At 40.2% G+C, this 20,569-nt stretch overlaps 2 pseudogenes; one reads left to right on the forward strand and one right to left on the reverse strand.

Annotated features, from left to right (window-relative positions):
• Window positions 1-8,826: 8,826 nt before the first annotated feature.
• Window positions 8,827-10,547, reverse strand: LOC126016157 (peptidyl-prolyl cis-trans isomerase D-like; annotated as a pseudogene).
• Window positions 10,548-13,769: 3,222 nt separating this feature from the next.
• Window positions 13,770-14,654, forward strand: LOC126015737 (40S ribosomal protein SA-like; annotated as a pseudogene).
• Window positions 14,655-20,569: the final 5,915 nt, after the last annotated feature.

The raw sequence follows: 20,569 nt of genomic DNA on the forward strand, positions 1-20,569 counted from the left end.
CAGACCAGAAAATACAGCAATGGACAGATGGACAGATGACAACCACACCCTGGGTCTGAAGGCGATTATTGAAACAGGCCACTGCACCTTGAATCTGAAGGTGCATGATTTCCCCTTACTGAGCCTACAACCCACCCTAGCCATTTGTCTGATGCAATATAGAATAAGGACCTATAGTTGTAAAAAATCAACTACCCAGAGGCGGAAATTCTCTAAATTCCCTATAAAAATTCCCCACTAGAGGTCTCCATTTTCTTAAGAAGTGGTTGACCCCAGCATGGTGGAATAAAACTTCCTCGCTCTCTTTTAGTACTGATTCATGTCTCCTCTGTTCTCTGGGACAGATCTTGAATCCAGAGCTAACAAAAGCAAAATAAAAGGTCAACTGAAAGGAATTCAGTGTGGGGATCAGAGCGATAGTATACCAGATAGAGTATTTGGGGAGCAGGGGTACCCAGGCATTCCATATGGTTTTCCAGGCACTGCTAGGAAAAAACAATAAGCATTTCTGGGTGTGAGTCAAAAACAACAACAACAACAAAAGAATTCAGTGTGGTTACTGGAACTAAGAGACTGATTTATACAGAGCAATATTCCAAAAGATGGTCTGTGAGCTTTCTACATGAGACTTGTGCATTTGTAGATCTTTTACTTTGCTATATCTGTTCGCTTTATTTGCACCTTGAGAAGTTTGTCAGAAGGAGCTCTGTAATCTAATCTCACTATTTGATGTTTGATGTTTAGGGAAACAATTATTCACTGGGGTCGAGAGATAGTACTGAAGGTCGGGAGGGTGATTACCTGGCACATGGTCTAGGCCTACCTGGATTTGATCCCCAGCATCCTATATGGATCCTAGTACCACCAGGAGTAATTCTTGAGTGCAGAGGAAGGAGTATTTCTGACTCCAGTTGGATGTGGGCCAACATACAACTCCTCTATGAGTTTTCAGCACCTCCACAGCTGGAAAGCTGCAATAGCACTTCAGGCTCTTCCTTCAAAGGAGGAACAAAGCTTCCCTCAGGACTGTATCTCCACACACTGGCCTTTGTTTCCTCTTACTTGAAGTCCCTAGAGTTCTGACTCCACCTTCAACTCATACCTATACTCAGCTTCCTCAGCCACTATTTTGTTCCCTTCCTAGATGTGACCTTACTAACAGGGTTTGTCCTTCATAACTAACCCTTGTCTCAGCTCCCCTTTACCTTCTATCTGCTTCTTGAGACCCCAGGTCCACCAGTGTTGAGGATCCTCCATCAATCTCATACCCCCACCAAACTTTCTACTCATAAGACTTTGTATCCTTAGTGCTCAGGGCTAAATTGTGTGTGTGTGTGTGTGTGTGTGTGTGTGTGTGTGTGTGTGCGCGCGTGCGTGCATGTGCCATGTGTGCCACACCAGCGGTGATCAGGAGTTATTCCTGGCAGGCTCGAGGGACCATATGGGATGCCAGGGATTGAACCTGGGTTAACTGCAGGCGTTCAACTGCGTGCACAGCAAATGCCCTACCTGCTGTTCTATGGCTCCAACCCCTCAGACTAAAGTAGACAGAGGAGATGGGGACCCATGGCAATGAATTTTAGGAAAAGGCTAAGACATGATCTAAGGATATTAGACTGTCACCAATTCAGGAGTAGGTTGCAAAAGCAGACCATCCTGCAGATCATCATGCTGAACTGACCTTCTTATCTCTACATTGACCAAGCCTGGGTAACCCTGATGTGACAGGTAAAGTACTGATGCCTTTATTGGTGAAACACCTGCTCTGTCCTTGACCAATCCCCAGAAATTCTCTGTCAATAATGGGGTGTCCCAGATGAAGATATTTTCAGAATTAGAACTGCTGTATTTATGCAAAGGAACAAGCCAAGATTATTCAGCTATATGGCAAGGTTCAAGGTGAAGGTATAGAATAAAACTATTTTTCTGTAGCTGATTGAATTAGCTGTGGGCTTAACTTAAGGCCTACTTCTCTTGGATAATCTATGTGGAAGTGTGCTTAGTAGTTGTAACAGACCAGGTCAGAAAGAACTGATAGCTGTAAATGCAATCACTTGTCTGGCTAGACGTTTGCCAGGAAAACTTAACTTGAATAGGAGAAGTAATGTGTTTATTGCTGTACTGAACCGAGTGTGACTCCTGGGTCTCCTCCAGGAAACATCTGTAATACTAGGGAGCAAATGCTAAGGAAGTTTGATAGTGTGATTTCACAGTTGCAATAAATAAATAAATAAATAAATAAATAAATAAAAAGCTCAGGGAACAGGTATAATGCTATGATACTTTGGTTGTCATTGTTTAACGTCTGTGTTATTGTTACAGAAGGAGCTCTGTCCTCATAAGGAATAAAGAGGACCATTAATGATCCAGGGCCTTATTGGTTTAAGTAATCTTCTCCTGTCTAATTGATCTGATACTTTTCAGGTGTTGAAGCTTCAAATTTGAACCAGTTAATTGCTCATTTGGAGCTAAGGTAGCATGATATTTCACCCCTTCTTAGGTAGGACCACAGTCCTTTGCCAGCCTGAAGAAGTTATAGAAGATGGACCTTCGGCCACATTTCCTTTTAATGACTTCTAAGGTAGTAAAATCTCTAAGGAAAATATGGAACAGGAAGCTCATTAGGAAAGCTTCCAGGGGAATGAGGACAAAGAAGGGCCATAGAAATTCAATGAGCTAAGGTCATTGACATCAATTGGAAATTACATTATGCCTTTCTATCCTAGAGGTTGGGGCAAGTAGCAAGAATTAATCAGATACCTACATTTAAAGAGGATTGGTGGTATTAGGAAAAAAGAAGCTAAAGTTATAACTTCACCTGGTTATATTAAGGTAAAAATTAGCACCAGTTGTGGGAAGAGTAAAGGCACCTGGATGATGAGTAGAGACACTGTACACAGAACAAGATTTTAGAAACCTACAGAACTCTGGAGTCACTCTGCTCTCAATGTCTTCCTACTACTACTATTTTTTTTTTTTTTGGTTTATGAGCCACACCCAGTGACTCCTGGTTATGCATTCAGAAATCGCTCCTGGCTTGGGGGACCATATGAGACACCGGGGGATCGAACTGCAGTCTGACCTAGGTTAGCGCATGCAAGGCAGAAGCCCTACAACTTGCACCACTGCTCTGGCCTCAGCCTACTACTATCCTTATTTATTAATATGTATCTGTTTTAAAAATTAAATGCTTTTGGGCCCGGAGATATAGCACAGTGGCGTTTGCCTTGCAAGCAGCCGATCCAGGACCAAAGGTGGTTGGTTCAAATCCCTGTGTCCCATATGGTCCCCCGTGCCTGCCAGGAGCTATTGCTGAACAGACAGCCAGCAGTAACCCCTGAGCACCGCCGGGTGTGGCCCAAAAACAAACAAACACAAAATTAAATGCTTTTATTATTTATGGCAAAAAATAAAAGAATGTGTGTGCACCACATACATTTAATCAGAGTCAAACTTGTCTCACATTGTTCAAGTCTAAAAATTTGTAGTTTCTAAAATTTCTAAAACTTTCTAAAATTTGTGTTGAGTAGCTGAAGAGGTAGGACAGTGGGTAGGGCATTTGCCTTGGATTCATCTGACCTAGATTTGATCTCTGACAACTAATATGGTCTCCTGAGTATCACCAGGTGTAATCTTTAAGAATAAATCCAGGAGTTAGGCCTAAGTACTACTAGGTGTATACAAAACATCTAAAACGTGTGCTGCTTTCTTTCTACAAAGATGTTGAACCTTAGACAGTTTGGTAAAATGTCTGTATTGATTTTTTTTCAGCAGGGACTTTAATCACCATACCTGAAATGACCATTAATTTGGAGCAAAGAGTAGAAACCTGGATGTAGTAACCACCAAAGCAGAGCCTCCAGTTCAAACACTCTTTAGGGAAACCCTATTGGTGGGGGTCCTCTCCAGAAGATGTCCCAGAAACTTTTGTATTAGCTGTTCCAGGCCCCTTTGATGTGTAAAAAGTCTAATTAGGTTATATTAGCAACTGTCTGCTAAAGTTGGTTCTTCTTTCTGTGTTTACTGGTTCTAAACTATAAATACTGTACTTGAAGGACAGTCAGGGCTCAGTCTATGAGAATGTTAATCCCAGACCCCAAGCTTTTCTTTCTTATGTGTGTCTTGTTTTTTTCTTTCTTAATTTTTTTTTTTGTGCTACAATTGGTGGTGCATTACTCCTGGCTCTGTGCTCAAAAATCACTCCTGGTAGGCTTGGGGGGCATATGTGACATTGAGAATTGACACCAGGTCAATGCATGCAAAATAGCCCTATTTGCTGTGTTATTGCTCTGACCCCAATGTGTCTTTTTATTTTTTTTAATCCTCATGGTGCTCCTACTGTAACCAGGCCCAGCACAAACTATAGTTGTAGAATAACAAGGGGAAGACCAAACTGACCAAACTGCCCAGAGTCGAGGGTACAGGGTGTCATGACAGATAAACAGAATATCTGACTAATGGGAAAAACAAGTGTGTCACAATCTGGCCAAGAATGTCCTAATCGCTATATCTGCTTCTGTACTTTTGCTTTGCTTTAGATAATGACTGAAATTGAGGGTATGGGTCTGGAAAATGCCACACAAATTGTGTATAAATGAACTTCTCTCCCTTTGCTCCAAGTCTCTCTGATTTGCAGGCTCTCAGCACTGAGTTTTAATAAATCTATGTCTCTATTCTTTATTCTGTGTCTTGTTCTGTGTGGCAGATGGCCACCTAACCTACTTCAGGCCCATTCACTAGGGGGAAGTCCCCAATAATACTTGAGGAATATAATATATGTAACAATATTTTCTGAATACTGACTCTGATCAAATGCATTCTGTACAAAAATGTAACCTACTAAAAAGATTGAAAATGGTAGTCAAGCTATCCCTATTCTCAGATTATTATATATTGCATTAAAAAAAACCCCAATGACTCCAGTAAACAAATCTAAGTATTTACCATAATCAATGTACATAAATCACTTGAATTCTCTTTCTCTCTCTTTAATTTGGGTGACACCTGGTGGTGTTAGGGCTTACTCTTGGCTCTCCACTCAGGAGTCACTCATGGCTATGCTCAGGGGGCTTTAAGGGGTGCTAGGAATTGAATCTATCCAAGGCAAATGGCCTACCTGCTATACTATTATTCTTAGAAAAAATAAAATAACTCAAGAATATAGGAATTGACAAAGGTAAGATTTATTTAGTGAAAAATTTAAAACTATTTAAAAATAAAATAGTAGGGGGCCGGAGAGATAGCATGGAGGAAAGGCGTTTGCCTTGTATGCAGAAGGTTGGTGGTTCGAATACGGCATCCCATATGATCCCCTGAGCCTGCCAGGAGCGATTTCTGAGCATAGAGCCAGGAATAACCCCGAGTGCTGCCGGGTGTGACCCAAAAACCAAAATAAATAAATAAATAAATAAATAAATAAAATAAAATAGTAGGATGAGGCTGGACTGATAGCATGTTGGGTAGGGTGTTGTCTTGCATATGACTGACCCAGGTTTGATCCCTGGATGCTGCCGGGTGTCCCCCACCCAGAAAAAAAAATACAGTAGGAAATGGAACCATATCCCTTATTTTTTTAATTTGATGAATCAATATCATTATTGAATTTAATTTTTACTTTTAATCTACACTTTATGGCTCTCAGGACTTATTACTGGGCCTAAACTCATGAATCACTTCTAGCAGGGCTCAGGGAACCATAAAGGGTTCCAGGGATAAAATTTGAGTTGGGGCAGCTGGAGTGATAGCAAAAGGGAGAGTATTTGCCTTGCACACAGCTGGCCCTAGTTCTATTCCAGGCATCCCATATAGTCCCTCAAGCACAGCCAAGAATAACCCTGAATGTAGAGCCAGGAGTAACTCCTGAGCACTGCCAAGTGTGCCTCCTCCCCAAAATTAAACAAATTTGAGTTAGATTTTTGCAAGACTATTGACGTCCACTGTACTTTCTGACCCTCAGAATTATAAATTTTATCATAAGCATTCTAAGGACTGTAGAAGTGTTACAGCAGGTAAGGCACTTGCCTTGTATATGCTGACCAGGGTTTTATCCTTGGTATCCTATATGGGAATGCTCTGTGGGACAGAGTCCTAGATACAGTCTCTTATCCAAACCACCCTTCCCTGGAAGAAGTCAACTTTCAGAGATTATACTTTAACTCCCTCATTCCTCACATTCTGTTAAGAAATGTAAAGACCCCTTTAGGCTTAGTTAGCATTAATTGAGAATTCATTTGTAATCTGCCATTCTTTCTATGGCCGATTATTGCTGAATAATAAAAGTCTTATGTGAAGCATAGTTGGGGCTCCCTGTCCATGCTATATCTCTAATGCTTGTCTCTTTTTTTTTTTTTTTTTTTTTGTCAGGAGTAAATTCTGAGCGTAAAGCCAGGAGTAACCACTGAGCACCACCGGGGTAGCCCCAAACCAAACCAAACCAAACCAAACCTAAACAAAACATAAACTAGTTTCTGAGACAAAAAGAGACATCCACTGCTGACTATTGAGGGGTTCTTCTGTGATGTCAGTGGGTTTTCTCAGAATATTTTTATACTTGTAATGTATCTATATATTTTTAACCTAAGATGCCAGAGATCAAATCTGGGTTGGCAGTGCAAGTCAAATGTCCTGTCCACTGTACTATTGCTCTGGCCCCCTCAGATTATTTTTATTTTGAATTTTTTTATTTTATGAATATAAACATAAACTTAATTTTTCTGAATTACTAAAATGACTTACTTTTCTTTCATCAGGAATCACCACACATTGCATGTAGCAACTATTTACGTTTATTGGTCAAAAGATAGTTGTGTGTGAAGAGACTAGTGTTACAGGATTAATAGGAAGGAATATTCTTCAGTGTTCTGATGTCCCGTTTTAAGTTTTCTTTTTTTCTTTTTGGTTTTTGGGCCACACCTGGAGGTGCTCAGGGTTTACTTCTGGTTCTTCATTCAGAAACTGCTCTTGGTAGGGTTGGAGGATCATATGGGATGCCAGGAATTGAACCCAGGTCTGTCCTGGGTCGGTTGTGTGCAAGACAAAAGTCCTTTCACTGTGCTATTGCTCTGGCCTGTGTTTTGAGTTTTCAATAGCCACACATCAAAATTTCTTTTTTTTTGTTTTTTTTTTTTTGTTTGTTTGTTTTTGGGCCACACCTGGCAACGCTCAGGGGTTACTCCTGGCTGCATGCTCAGAAATCGCTCCTGGCAGGCTCCGGGGATCATATGGGATGCCGGGATTCAAACCACAGACCTTCTGCATGAAAGGCAAACGCCTTACCTCCATGCTATTTCTCCAGCCCCACACATCAAAATTTACCTATATGCTTGACACTCAAATTATGTGGCATTTTTCTTTTTTTATATCTCTGCCACAATTTTTCTTCATGTATTTCAATTTTATTAGATACCAGTCCTAAAATTATAATCTGGGGGACTATTATATGTGTGTGTGTATGTTTTAGGTAATGGTATTACCCCTTTACTGTGACTCTATGTTGTCTTATTTGAACAGTTAGGACTTCATAGAGACTAGGGTGACTTATGAGGCTTTGAAGAAGGTGAAAACTAACCAAGAGAGGTTCAGAGCTATAGTAGAGTGGGGAAGGCTGAGTGCATAGGCAGGTGGAAAACCTAGACTGCTGTATGTGGCCTCACAAAATAAAAAATATATATTAAAATAGAACAGGGGTCACAGTGAGAGTACAGTGGTACATAGCGATAGTATGCGCTAGCCTTGCACTGTGCAGACCTTGGTTAGATCTCTGGCATAACATTGTCCTTTGAGTGCAGAGTGAGGAGTAAGTCCTGAGCACCTCTGAGTATGACCCAAACCCACAAAAAGTAAAAACAAAACCAAAAATAAACGAATAAAATTTGAGTAAGATACTGGGAGTGACCCAATGAGGCTAGTAGGTTTTCCCACTCCCACCTTCTATTCAATCCACCTCATCTGTACCCTGTGCTTTTGATCATATTTCTCTAGATCCTTCCAAGAGAGATCAGTGGTCCTGTTCTAGGTCCTACCATAGGTTGTTTCCAGCCCTGTCCCCCACAACTAATTTTAGGCTAAGCAAAAGAAAGAGTAAGACAGAGTCACACTCCTATCTTTCTCCTCCAGGACCATCTTTATTCTCTCACTCACGGAATTTTCCTCTCAGAGATCAGCTGAACCATCCATTCAAATGACATTCTCAGTGGCAATAACAGGACCCACACAGTTGAGGTTGGATGAAGACACTTATACAAAGCATATCCAGTGAATCTTGTGAGAGTTTGCCTCCCAAGACCTGGAAGTGACCCTCTGAAATAAGGACTTGGATTTGTCATTGCATTGCATGTCATTGCATTTATCATACAACTGACAAATCTTCATTAGAAAGCAAGCTTCTCATACTGGTAAGAATAAAGGCTATGCATAGCAGAGCAGGGAATGAGTTCATTCTTAGGTTAAACATTACTTAGGTTAAAGAAAGCACCTTAAACTAAATAGCCTCAATAGAACAAAGCGTGGGGGGGGGGCATGTGGTACAATATATGTCTTGTAAATCAGATAAAGTAGAAAGCAGAAAAACAGGCTTGGAGGATTGAAGTTACACAGGCTCCAGCAGGAATATATTGAAGTAGCCTTTCATTCTGTCTCTTGGAGAACTTTCTCCTCCTTCCCACTATTGCTATTCCTCTACAGCCCCCTCTTATGGCTGTGTTCCCACAGATCTGAATGCCAAGGGAAGACCTAAAGGTCAGGCCAGGTTGTGGATTTGTATACAGTCCAAAAACCACAATCAAGTTTCTCCAGCCATGGTTCCATGCTGAGGTTTACTATGAACAATTCTTTTTTTTTTAATTTTAGTCTGTTTATTATTCAGTAAGTGTGTCTTTCAGATTTTAAAACAGCTAGACACATTCTTTGTGAATAATGCAGATAGCCATTTATACAAAACAATTTCACTGTATTTTGTGAACACTACTAGTAAATAGTTTTCCTAAACTGTAAACAATGGAGAACTGACATTAAAGAAAACACATTACAGATCTTCTAAGCAAAAACCCTTAGTTTCTTATTGCCTTTATACAACCAGTTCACACTAGTTAAACAAAAGTATTACTTGTTAAACAAACATTTTTGCATATGCTGCTTTCTCTTTATCTTTTTGTGCCTTTAACTTTTGTTTGACTTTCAGCAACTCAGCCCAGATAGCTTTATCTTCTGGTGCTATCTCCTGAGCTTTCTTAAGATCAGCCAGTGCTTGGTCATATTCTTTTAGTCCTTGCCATCCTTGAGTTCTATGGTACAGTGCTTTAGTGTTTGAAGGGTCTATTTCAAGAGCCTCCAAACAACTGTCTACTGCCCCCTGCCAATTTGCCATCTTCAGTCTACAAGCCCCAATATTCAGCACACAGCTTAAAGCAACAGAATGCATTTTGTTTCCATCTGCTTTCTCAATGACAGCCATTGAACATTCCACATATCTTAAAACCTTTGTATATTTTTTAATGGCCATCTCCCAGTTCTGAGATTTGAAAAAAGTATTTCCAATATTTTTTAAGTCTTCTGCTATAAGTAAAATTTTATCTACATCCTTTTAATCTACATCTGCATCCTCAGGGAAATCTGGATGACAGTCACCAGAACCGTCTTTCGGAATTATTCCCCAATCATTCCCTTCCTTTAATGTTGCAAGTTCCTTTATGTTGCCAAGTCAGCCCCTGAAGAGGTTGACTGATGGAGGGATGGAGGATGAGGTCTCTCCCCTCCTGCTCGGAGCACGCATCTGCCACCCCGTTCAGTTGACGGTTCTGAGGTGAAACGGCAGGTAAACAGCTTGCAGACAGTCAGGCTTGTGGAAATATTGGCTTGATTTGGTGGTTAAGACTGAAGTCCAAGGTCTCAGCCTTAGTTCCAGCAAAAAGCCTCTCGCCTTCCACAGACCCTTGTTTTTATCCCCCAGAATCAGGTACCACCCAATGGTGGGATCAGATACCAACCAATGGTGGAAGCCGAATTCTGCAATAACGCACATTTTCGCAGGCTTTTCATCTTTAAATTCTACATTTTCCAGAATCTTTGCCACACCCATTCCCTTAAGTACTTGGCCAAAAACTACGTTTTCCATCCAAATGAGGAGTTGGAACTGTTGTAATAAAGAACTGTGAGCCATTGGTATTGGCACCTGCATTTGCCATGCTCAATAAACCTTCCTGATCATGCTTGTAATGGAAATTTTCATCTTCAAATTTTTCACCATAAATACTTTCTCCACCTGTCCCATTCTGATTCGAGAAGTCTCCACCCTAAATCATAAATTTCTTAATAATTCGATGGAAAGGGCATCCTTTGAAATGGAGCGGTTTCCTAATGGTAGCACCAATGTCTTTTTCTCCAGTACACAAAGCATGAAAAATTTCCGCAGTTTGGGGTACAATGTCTGCAAATAATTCTAAAACAATTCGGCCAACTCGCTCGCCCCCAATGTCCACGTCCAGGAAGACTCGGGGATTCCTGGGGTTGGAAGGCTTCGCCTCAGGGGAAGGGTGCGACATTTCGGCCGCAAACGTAGCAGGACTTCATGGCGACTCTTCGCGGGGACTCTTAGCGGCCTCCCTCCACGGAGAGCTCAGGCTGTACACTATGAACAATTCTTATACATTCATAACTTTCTGATATCGGACTGTGCGCATCCAATTTTTATGCCTTTATCTGTTATAGACATTGGTATTGTTTTTATCTTTCAGCTCTAGTGAATAGAGTTGATATGATTTTATGGTCTACAGGTTTTTGCTAAGATAGTTTACAGTTTGGGGTGGTATGTGTCGGGAAATTTATGTTTACTTTTTTTCTTTTTGGGTTTGTTTTTTGGGTCACACTCAGTGAAACTCAGGAGTTACTCCTGCTTTGCATTCAGGAGTCAGTCTTGGAAATGCTCAGAGAACCATATGAGTTTCTGGGATCGAACCTGGGTTGGCTGCATGCAAGGCAAGTGATTTAACCACTACTATCACTCCAGTCCCTCTGATTAAATAGGGATGATTATGTATTCCTGTTTTTCTTTTCCCTTCCTTTATTTACTGAATAAACTTACTCTACTTCAAAAATATTTTAGGTAACATCAAACTTGTTTTCCATGCCTGTTACAATATTATAACCCCATATTGAGGTTTACAAACTTGCCATTTCTTTGTCAGTAGTTGCTATTCTCCCCCCTCCCCACTTTATCTCTCCTCTCTTAATTTTCTCATTATAGTTGGTATTTTAATTTTTCTAACATCTAATAATTTTGGTCATCCCTTCATATATTCTTCATTTATATATTTGTAGATTCTTTTGACTATGCATGGTGGTGCTTAGGGATTATTCCTGGCTTTGATCTCAGGAATCACTTCTGCTGATTTTGGGCACCAAATGGGATGTCAGCACTAAAATCCATGTCAACCACAATCAAAGCAAGCACTTTCCCTGCAGTGCTATTGCTCTGGCTCTATAGAAAATTTTTCAAGTGCTTTTTTTTTTTTTAAATAATTTTATGGTATGTGATTTCATAATTGACTTAAAAAGTATTTAGTTTTTTCTGAGAATATAGAAATAGCCTGAAGGGCTTTTTATATGGGAGGCCTAGTTTAATACCCAGAACAAAGTGATTCCTGGAGCAATGTAGTAGTGGCCTCCCAGCACTGAGCTGATAGTAGTCCTGAGAAACATCGGATGTGTCCTCAAATCCTCCACTTTACCTAAAAAAATAAAACCCTTCTGCTGTTTCAAGAAATAGAAACGCTGATGAAAATTATCACCAATTCTTAGACTGGCACATAGTTATTTGGGGGGAGGAGATAAGAACCAGATTACTTTGGGGTTGGGTTCTAGACTAAAAGATCAGACACTTGTGGAGTACTCCATTCTTCTGTGACTCTAATCTAGGGTGTGGGGTTTTCCCTAGTCTTCCCTTGTCTGAATTCACCCTGCACCTTTGCTAGACTTGGTTGACAGTAAAGGCACTTGCTCCTCTTCTCTCATTTTCTCTGGGGGGCGCCAAAAGGTGTTTAGAGGAGCTCTCCTCCCAACTCTGTTTTCACTCCCTGTCGCTTTCAGATGCATTGCCAAGGATTGAATTTAGGCCTCTTGCACTGCACCATAGATTTTTATAGTGGTTGATTTTTGGGGGCATGGGGGTGGGAAACACCCAGCAATGCTTAGGTATTACTCCTTGTTCTGTACTCAGAAATCAGTCTTGGTGTGCTTGGGGACCAAACCTGTGTTGGCTGTTTGCAAGGAAAATGATCTACCTGCTTTACTATCACTTTGGCCCCTACTTTATTTATGCCTGACATAGATTCTGCCAAACGTTAGCTTCCTGTTTGAAACTTTATTTAAACACTGTGATCTCTAATAATCTCTCCAAGATCTCACTGTGATAACCATGATCTCTCTAAGATCAGTTGTAAACATGGGTCATTTCTATCAACCCTTGTCAGCTTAGGAGATGCAAGTGAGGGCATACCAAGAGAGAGAGAGAGATGAGTAGTTATTTGTCATTATTTTATATTCATTGGGAGTAGCAGCATAGACAGGACTATTCAGAAGTGAACAAGCGAAAGGAGAGGGAGTAGAGAAGAATTAGTCCTGTGGATTGAACAGAAAGTGTTGAGCCAGAGTAAGTAGGCTTCAGATTGACTAATAGGAAAAATTTATGTGATCTCTATGATCTCTGGGATACACAAGCTCTCCCTGGCTGGTCAGATAACTGACTCTGGGAGTTGAAGTTGAATGTACATAAGTAAATAGGGTAAATGCAGGTCTCAGGAGTTTGAGTGGAAATCATTGTAAACACAAAAGGAATCTCACGTAAATTGGAATACAAAGTTTTGTCAAGGAGTCAACATATTTATTTAGAGTATTGGTATGGCCTCAATAATATAAGAGAACTTTTAGAGAAAGGCATAAGTTACCCTAAGTGACATTAAAAACATTTAAGAGAGAAAGAGTTTAATTTAAACAGAAACATGAAGATTTATTCTAGGCCTCTCTATAAATATTCACACACATACACACACGTATAGATAATCCTGTTATATAGAATATCAAAGAAAACTGAGCCAAAAGTTTCATTTATGTTGACGAATAATATATCACTCTATAATATCAATATAAAGACTAGGTCTCTTATGTGAAATTATTAAAAAAGATAGTTATAGAAGTTATAGAGGAAGAGTCCATGTGAGACCAGAGTACATTTAGATGTGGCCAAAAACTCGAAAGAAAAAAAGAAATCAACCCGATAACTCTCCCAGTTTTTAGTATCTTACTAGGAAAATCTTGTGTATTCCTGTCATGAAGATTTTGGTGTTTTCTCCAATTTTTTCTTTTCTTTTTTGTTTTTGGGCCACACCCAGTGAGGCTCAGGGGTTACTCCTGACTCAACACTCTGGAATTTTTCCTGGAAGGCTCAGGGGACCATATCAATTGCAAGAGATTGAACCCAGGTCAGCCACGAGCAAGGCAAGCACACTACCCACTGTGCTATTGCTCTGGCCCCTTCTCCAATATCTTCTTCAGCACAGGAATTGAGTTTGAGATAGAGTCAGGACTTTCAAATAGACCACTGTCTGACTGACAAAATTTTCTTTAGAGTGCTAATCACCTCTAAAGGTAAAACCAAACTTTACTTCTTGAGCAGTAACTTTTATAAGAATTCGCATAAAGCCTTTCTTAGTTACCCAACGAGGGATCCATACGGTGTTGTTCTCAATTCCCGGTGTAACTTAAAGGGAAATTTCACAATGTCCGGCGCCCTCAATGTCCTGCAAATGAAAGAGGAGGACGTCCTTAAATTCCTTGCCGCGGGCACCCATTTAGGTGGCACTAATCTGGACTTCCGTACAGCTACAAAAGTAAAAGTGATGGTATCTACATCATAAATTTGAAGAGAACCTGGGAGAAGCTTCTGCTGGCAACTCTTGCCATTGCTGCCATTGAAAACCCAGCTGATGGCAGTGTGATCTCTTCCAAGAATACTGGCCAGGCAGAGAGCTGTGCTGAAGTTTGCTGCTGCCATTGGAGCCACTCTGATCGCTTTCAGCTTCATGCCTGGAACTTTCACTACCCAAATCCAGGCAGCTTTCTGGGAGACGAGACTTTTGGTGGTTACTGATCCCAGGGCCGACCACCAGCCCCTCATAGAGACATCTTACATTAATTTGCCTATGATTGCTCTATGTAGCACAGACTCTCCTCTGCGATATGTGGACATTGCCATCCCTTGAAACAAGAGAGCTCACTCAGTGGGTCTCATGTGGTGGATGCTGGCCCAGGAGTTCTGTGAATGCGAGGCGCCATCTCCGGAGAACACCCATGGGAGGTCATGCCTGATCTAATCTACAGAGATCCCGAGGAGATCGACAAGAAATAGCAGGCTGCTCCTGAGAAGGCTGTGACCAAGGAGGAATTTCAGTGCGAATGGACTGCTCCAACTCCTGAATTCACTTCTACTCAGCCTGAGGTTGCAGACTGGTCTGAAGGGGGTTCAAGTGCCCTCCTTACCTATTCAGCAGTTCTCTACCGAAGATTGGAGCGCTCAGCCTGCCAATCTGCATGTCTGCAGCTGGTCTGCAGCTCCCACTGCTCAGGCCATTGAATGGGTAGGAACCACCACTGAATGGTCTTAAGCTGTTCTTTCTAGACTGAAATAGGAATGGAAATCAGTTTGATGGAAAAATAAATGAGTTTCTAAAAGTGAAAAAAATACAAATAAAAAAGTTCAACAACAACAACAACAACAACAACAACAATAAAGTCAAGTTGAACTAGTTGTGAGAAAATATACCCAGTGCTGACTCTTCAACTATTTTGACTCTTCTCATTTTAATGCTAAAAGTTAAAAACTAGGGCCCGGAGAGATAGCACAGCGGCATTTGCCTTGCAAGCAGCCGATCCAGGACCAAAGGTGGTTGGTTCAAATCCCGGTGTCCCATATGGTCCCCTGTGCCTGCCAGGAGCTATTTCTGAGCAGACAGCCAGGAGTAACCCCTGAGCACCGCCGGGTGTGACCCAAAAACCAAAAAAAAAAAAAAAAAGTTAAAAACTAGGGTGGAGATTAAGACATGCCACAAATAAAAGCATAGGGTGAGCATTATACAGATGTCTTGTGGCAGGTGCATCTTTGCATCTATACAGGCTTAGGTGTCAGATTTTTTTCTCTTTCCTCTCAAAACTTTCCCTAACCTGTGCTTGGTGAACCAGTGAAGACATATCATCCCTTGCATTTACCTTGTGCTCAGACTATAAATGTACCCATTTGTCTCCTTACACTGGTGTTAACTTTCTATTTATATTGAAAGGCAAATAACCTTGGACTCCATAATATATTTAGTGATTGAGGCAGGTACTAGTGATAGGATTCTTGAGTCTTTGAGAGACTGAAGCCTATGGAAAACACACAAGGTTCCTTCCTCTTATATTACCAAACTGCTATCTTTAATTTTAGTTTTAGTTTTTCTGGATTGGGAAATTCTCTCTCTTACTGCTACAACTATACCCATCATCTCAGATGAGCTTATTTTTTCCCATTAAATCTCTTTTTTCTATTTCCCCCTTTTCTTTAACATTGTGTGTGTGTGTGTGTGTGTGTGTGTGTGTGTGTGTGTGTGTGTGATCACATCCATGGGTATTGTGTCTTTATTTTTAGTGCTTAGGGGTTGCTCTTGGTAGTGTTCAAAGGGACAGACTCAGGAATAAAACTCAGATCTTCATATATACAACCCAGAACCATAATAATCTTCATATATACAACCCAGAACCATAATCCCAGGAATTCTATTTGTCACTCGATCTGAATTTCTTAGGGAAGGATAGAGGCCAGAGCCATAGCATAGCTGGAAGGGTGTTTGTCTTGCATGTTGTCAAAACAGGTTTGATCCACAGCATTCCATTTGGTTTCCTGATGCTGCCAGTAGTAATTTCTGAGTGCAGAGTCAAGAGTTAACCACACTGCCACTGGGTGTAGCCTAAAAACAAAACAACAAAAATTGTTCTTGCTTTTTGTGATGTGTGCTAGTCTTTGTGGTGTGAGATAGTATCTCATTGTTGTTTTGATTTGCATCTCCCTGATGTTTAGTGATATGGAGCAATTTTTTTCAAGTGCCTTTTGGACAACTGTATTTCTTCTTTGAGGAAATGTTTCTTCAGTTCTTCTCCCCATTTTTGGATGGGGTCATATTTTTTTTTCTTGTAAAGGTCCATCAGTGCCTTATATTCTTTAATAGTAAACCTTTATCTGATGGGTATTGGGTGAATAGTTTTTCCCATTCTGTAGGTAACCTTTGCACACATCTCTCTCTCTCTCTCTCTCTCTCTCTCTCTCTCTCTCTCTCTCACACACACACACACACACACCAGTGCTTGCATGAATGGAAGAAAGGGACTCATATTCACTGCTGGTGGGAATGCAGACTGGTCTAGCCTTTTTAGAAAACAATATGAACATTCAGCTAAAAGCTAGAAATTGAGCTTTCATATGGTTCAGCATTACTACTCCTAAGGATACACCCCAGAAACAAAAAACACAATATAAAAATGCCCTCTGCACTCCTATGCTCAGTGTAGTACTATTTATAATAGCCAGAATCTGAAACAATGCAGGTGTCTGACAACAGATGTGTGGCTAAAGCAACTGTGGTACATCTACACAATGGAATACTATGCAGCCATTAGGAAAATGAAGTCATGAAATTTGCTTATACATAGATGGACATAGAGATTATTATGCTGAGTGAAATGCACCAGAGGTAAAGGTATAGACATAGAATAATCTCACTCATTTGTAGGATATAAGAAAAACAAGAGATAGTTATAATATCCAGAGACAATAGAGATAAGGGTCAGGAGATCCAGCCTAGGGTAGAAAGCTCAGCGCAAAAAGCAGTTAGTGCAGATAGAGTAGAGAAGGGTCTACTAGGACTATGATCGTTGGAACTGATCACTCTGGACAAGAACTTAGTGTGGAAATAGAAGAAAGCGACAAGCAAGGCACCCCTTCATTAACAATAATGTAAACCATAGTGTCAAAAGGAGAGAGGGAGAGAGATAGATAGAGAGAGAGAGAGAGAGAGAGAGAGAGAGAGAGAGAGAGAGAGAGAGAGAGAGAGAGAGAGAGAGAGAGAGAGAGAAGAAAATCGCCTGCCCTAGAGACAGGAAAAAAGGGGAAGGGGATGTGGCATGGGAGAAAATGCGAAACATTGATGGTGGGAAGGGTGCATTGTAAAGGATAACGTAATGAAACCTAACAATGAACAAGTTTGTAATTACAGTGCTTAAAAAAGCAATAAAAAGAAAAACAACAAAAATTGGTTTTATTTTGTTTGGATATTGGGCCACACTCAGAAAGCACTCCTGGCAGTGCTCATTTGGCTATCTGTGACTCTGGGTCTGGAGCCCAGGTTAGCTGCATGCAAGGCAAGTGCCTACCCACTATACTGTCTTTTCAGCCACTGAAAGTTTTTGCTATAATGACCAAGGGAAAGATATTTAAACTCCTCTGTACTTGTATCCTGCTTGAATATTGGAAAATAGCTCCTGTGAATTAGGTTTATCACAGTGTTCTCTATCATATTTTGGGTTCTCTTTCTGGTCTTTCACTATGATTGCTCTTTTCAAAAAAACTACCATTTTCTTTCCTTTTTTTTTTTTTTTTTTTTTTTGGTTTTTGGGTCACACCCAGTAGCACTCAGGGGTTCCTCCTGGCTCTACACTCAGAAATCGCTCCTGGCAGGCTTAGGGGACCATATGGGATGCCGGGATTTGAACCTCCGTCCTTCTGCATGAAAGGCAAACGCCTTACCTCCATGCTATCTCTCCAGCCCCATAAGCGAATACCATTTTCAAATAAAATTATTTCCAAATTTATTTGCTTCGTGTTACAAATAGATATTAAATATTCTTCTGACTCTCTGATCTTAACTGTCACCCTGATTATGTGTACGACAGATGGCATAATGTTAGTCCTGACAAAGCACACACAAAAAATTCTTATTTAAAAAGGACTTCAGGGGCACAGCGGTAGGGCATTTGCCTTACATGTGACTAACACAGGCATAGGCCCAGTTCGATTCCTGGCATCCCATATGGTCCCTTAAGCCTAAGGAGCGACTTCTGAGCCCAAAGCCAAGAGTAACCTCTGAGCATCGCTGGGTGTGACCCCCCCCCAAAAAAAAACTCCCTATATACTTGATTGTCCTGTGACAACTCTAGAAGTTTGTAAACAAATAAAATGTCTCAACTAAAAAATTTTTCAGTTGAGAAAATTTCAGGTGAATTCTGTGCAAAGACACTATCCCATTTATAAGTATGAGAAAAACATGACTAAAATATTTATGGAAATCTAAGTGTTTTATTTTAAATCCATTTGTATAATTATCTCTTCCCAACTGGCATTTAATTTTACTTCCAAAGTGTATTAAGACTTGCTAAAATGTACTTAATTATCAAAGTATTCAAGTATAATTTTAATAATTTTTTTTGTTTTTTTGGGGTCACATCTGGCAGTGCTCAGGGGTTACTCTTGGCTCTGCACTCAGAAATCTCCCCTGACAGACTCAGGGGACCTATGGCATGCTGGGGATTGAACCACCGTCTCCTGGGTTGGCCATGTGCAAGGCAAAAGCCCTACCACTAGTCTCAATGTCATGGAGACTATCTCTTTGGCCCATAATTTTAATAATATTTTAATTGAATCACAATGATATACAGTTGCTCATAATTGTTGAGTTTCAGTCATACAACATATAACACCCTTCACCAGTGAACATTTCCCGCCAATAATGTTCCCAGCTTCCTAAATTAGTATCTTTATTTAAACACCATGATTACAAACATGTTTGTAGTTGGATTTCAGTTATAGAAAAAAAAACCTCCCCTTACCAGTGCAACCTTCCCACCACCAATGCTCCCCATCTCTCTCCTCCCCCACTCCTTTCCTGTATTCGAGACAAGCAATTTATTTCTCTCACTCACTACCATTGTCATGATAGTTGTTAATGTAGTTATTTTTCTAACAGCACTCACCTCTCTTTGTGGTAAGCTTCATATTATGGGCGGGCTCTTCCAGCCCTCATCTCTGTTGTCTTCTATGTATTAGTACAATGATGTCTTTTATTTTTTCTTCAATCACACAGATGAGTGAAACTGTTTGTGTCTATCTCTCTCCTTCTGACTTATTTCACTCAGAATAATAGTTTCCATGTCTATCCATGTCTAGAAAAATATCATGACTTCATTTTTCCTGATGGCTCCATTGTATTCCATTGTGTATATGTATAACAGTTTCTTTAGCTACTCTTCTGTTGTCAGACATATGGTTGTTTCCAGATTCTGCTATTGTAAATAGTGCTACAATGAATATGTGTGAAGAAGGTATTTTTGTATTGTGTTTTTGTGTTCCTAGAGTATATCCGTTGGAGTGGTATAGCTTGATCATATGGAGTTCAATTTCCAGTTTTTTGAGAAATCTCCATATTGTTTTCCATAAAAGCTGGACTAGATAACACTCCCACCAGCAGTGAAAGAGAGTTTCTTTCTCCCTGCATCTTCTCCAGCACTAATTGTACAGATTTAATGCAATCCCTCTAAGGATACCCATGACATTATTCAAAGAAGTGGATCAAACACTCCTGAAATTTATTTGGAACAATAAACATCTACTAATAGCTATAGAAACCCTTAGGAAAAAGAAAACGGGAGGCATCATTTTCCCCAACTTTAAATTGTACTACAAAGCAACAGTCATTAAAACAGCATGGTATTAGAATAAAGACAGACCCTCAGATCAATGTAATAGACTTGAGTATTCAGAGAATGTTCTCCACACATACAATCAATTAATCTTTGATAAAGGGCTAAGAAATGCAAAATGGAGCAACAAGTGGTGTTGGGACAACTGGTCAGCTCCATGCAAAACAGTGGACTCAGACCTCCATCTAACACCATGCACAAAGGTCAAATCAAAAAGAAGTAAAGACCTTGATATCAGACCTGGAACCATAATGTATATAGAACACGTAGGTAAAACACTCCATGACATTGAGACTAAAGGCATCTTCCTTTGTTTCTAGCAGTTTGATGCCTGGAGCTTGCACAGTTTCTGGAAAAACTATTCCAAGAAGAAGTGGGGAGGTAAGGGCATAGGTTCCTGCACAGTTGCAAAATGACCCCTAGTTCCTGGTAACTGAAAGGAAAATCTAGAGGTAATATGAAACTAAATGAATATGAAATGTAATATGAAAAAAAACAGATTTTTCCCTTAGGAATCTGCATGCCTACAAGATGAACTTCCAAACTTTTCTTTAACTTTATTTAAACACCACGATTTATGAAGTTATTAATAATATAGTTGTTTTTATGGCATTCAGTGTTTAGACACCATTTCCATCACCAGTGTGACCTTTCCTTCACCATTGTCACCAGTTAATCATTCCCCCAAGTCTGATTCCTTAGCAGACTCAAAATTACTTATAGTTATTTTATATTACAACAAAATAGCAAATAGAATTATTGAAAAATGCTTCAGTAAAATAAAGTTTATAAAAAT

Source organism: Suncus etruscus, chromosome 1 (genome assembly GCF_024139225.1).
Source record: "Suncus etruscus isolate mSunEtr1 chromosome 1, mSunEtr1.pri.cur, whole genome shotgun sequence".
Taxonomy (NCBI): Eukaryota; Metazoa; Chordata; class Mammalia; order Eulipotyphla; family Soricidae; genus Suncus; species Suncus etruscus.